Genomic DNA, 2742 nt, shown 5'->3' with positions numbered 1-2742 from the left:
CAGTGATAATCAAGGATGATAATAAAAAATGTTAAAGGCTAACATCACTGAATTTATCCTATGTTCCATGAACTCCCAGGCCCTTGTACATATCTTCACTTCCTTCTATATTTTCAGAAGCAAAGACTAAGAGAGTTGATTAGTGGAGTGTCTTGCACAAAGCAAATTAAACAATTTCAGCTTCTCCTACTTCCCACAATTGGAGTTCAATTAAGTTAGTAGGTCTTCAGATGCTTGACATTGGGTGTACTAGAACTCTATTAAATTACTACAGACCTGTTCTTCAAAAGAACCTGTTAACTCGGATGTCAGTAAAATGGTGAAATAGATAGCCATAAGCATTTGTATCCTCATAGAAACACTGAAAAACAAGCAAACCTGGTCAGAACCAACTTTGTCAGAACTTTGGAAAAACAGTAAAAAATTCCCAGCAACAAAATGAATGCTAAATTAAAAAAAAGGCAATTAAAAAACTGCTCCTGGCACTCAAGAAAATATCCATTGCTTTTACCTTATTGCACTCCTGAAAGCAAGATGGGTCACCAGCAGCTGTACTGGAGCCACCCGCGAAAATTCAACCAGGGTTCTTGCTCTTGTCGCGTCTGCTCAAACCTGCACGGTCTGATCCGGAAATATGGCCTCAATATGTGCCACCAGTGTTTCCGTCAGTACGCAAAGGATATCGGTTTCATTAAGTTGGACTAAATGATCTTCCTTCAAAGGATTATCCAAGGCATCTACTCAATGAAAAACCATGATAGTTCTTTGTACATAAAATAAACATTTGGAAAAAAAAAAAAAAGAAAATATCCATCAAAACACAAGTTGATCATAAGCTAAGGAGCAGAGATTTTAGTGACCACACATGAAAATAGTCTTTGCAAAAATCATTTGCAAAAGTCATTAAAAGGATGATTACAGATTTCAACAATTAAGAAAAAACAGTAAACCCTGAGGAAGAAAGAGGATCTCATTTTCAGAGCTATCATACTATAATATTCAAATATTCAGCTTTCTGCATAAGAAATCACAAGGTATGCAAAGAAATAGGAAAGTATGGTTTATTCAAAAGAATAAAATAAATTAAAAGAAACCATTTCTGAGGAAGACCAGACATTCAACATACTTGGCAAAGGTTTTAAATAATTGGCTTCAACAGACTCAGACAACAACAACAACGACAACAACAAAAAAATATGAACAAAGAATAAAGGAAATAAATGAAATATTAAAACTTAGAATATCTAAAAAGACATTATTAAAAAGAACCAATCAGATATTCTGAAGGTAAAAAGTACAATAACTGAAATTAAAAATAATCTAGAAGTGTTCAACAGCAGATTTTAGTAGACAGACACAGGTATCAGTGAACTTGAAGATAGAATAATTGAAGATATCAAGTATGAGGAGAAAAAAAGAATGAAGAAACATGAACAGAACCTAAGGAATATATGGAACACCAACAGGCATGTGTGTGTGTATATATATATATATATATATTTTACCAAAGTCCTAGAAAGAGATGACAAAAATAAAGGAGCAGAAAGGATATTTAAAGAAACAATGGCCAAAAACTTCCCAAGTCTGCTGAAAGACATGCATCTATATATTATAAAAGCTTAACAAACTGCAAGGAAAACTTGTAGTAGGAAAACTCCAAGGGACTCACACTGAGACATGTTATAATCAAACTGTTGAAAGTCAAAGAGTCTTGAAAGCAGCAGGAGAGAAGTGACTTATCCTATGCAAGGAATCATCAACAAAATTAACATCCAATTTCTCATCAGAAACCATGGATACCAAAGGGAGTGGAATGATACATTCAAAGTGCTGAAAGAAAAAAAAATCTGTCAATTGAGAATTCTAAATACAGCAAAACTTTCCATAAGCAACAAGAGAGAAATTAAGACTTTCCCAGATAAAAATATAAAGGTGAAGTTTTTTTTTTGCCACTAGGCCTGTCCTACAAAAAAAGCCAAGGGGATTCCTATGGATTGAAAAGAAAGGACACTAGGCATTCATCAAAAATGCACATAGGGCTGGGCGTGGTGGCTCATTCCTGTAATCCCGGCACTTTGGGAGGCCAAGGCGGGCAGATCACCTGAGGTCAGGAGTTCGAGACCAGCCTGACCAACACGAAGAAACCCCATCACTACTAAAAATGCAAACTTAGCCAGGCATGGTGGTGCATGCCTGTAATCCCAGCTACTTGGGAGGCTGAGGCAGGAGAATTGCTTGAACCTGGGAGGTAGAGGTTGCAGTGAGCCAAGATCATGCCATTGCACTCCAGCCTGGGCAACAAGAGGGAAACTCTGTTTAAAAACAAACAAACAAACAAACAAACTAGATATGCATATAAAGAGATAAAGATCTCCAGTAAAGATAAATACATAGGCAAATATAAAAGCCACTATTTCCATATTATTAGTTTGTAAATCCACTTTTCAGTTCCTATATGCTTTAAAACACAAATGCATAGAAACTAATTAAAAATCTACATTCTTGGGCACATAATATATAAATGTAATTTGTGATAACGACATGTATAGGAGGAGAGTATTTGTATGCTATTAAAGTTAAGTTGCTATAAATTCAACTAGACTGTTACAAATTTAGGTTGTTAAATATAGTCATAATGGAAATCACAAAGAAAATATTTAAAAATCACACAGAAGGAAATAAGAATAGATTCAAAACATTTCACAAAAAAATCAACCAAACACAAAATAAGCAGTAATATAG

Source organism: Mandrillus leucophaeus, unplaced genomic scaffold, assembly GCF_000951045.1.
Source record: "Mandrillus leucophaeus isolate KB7577 unplaced genomic scaffold, Mleu.le_1.0 Scaffold213, whole genome shotgun sequence".
NCBI lineage: Eukaryota > Metazoa > Chordata > Mammalia > Primates > Cercopithecidae > Mandrillus > Mandrillus leucophaeus.
Note: the sequence above shows the minus strand (reverse complement) of the source record.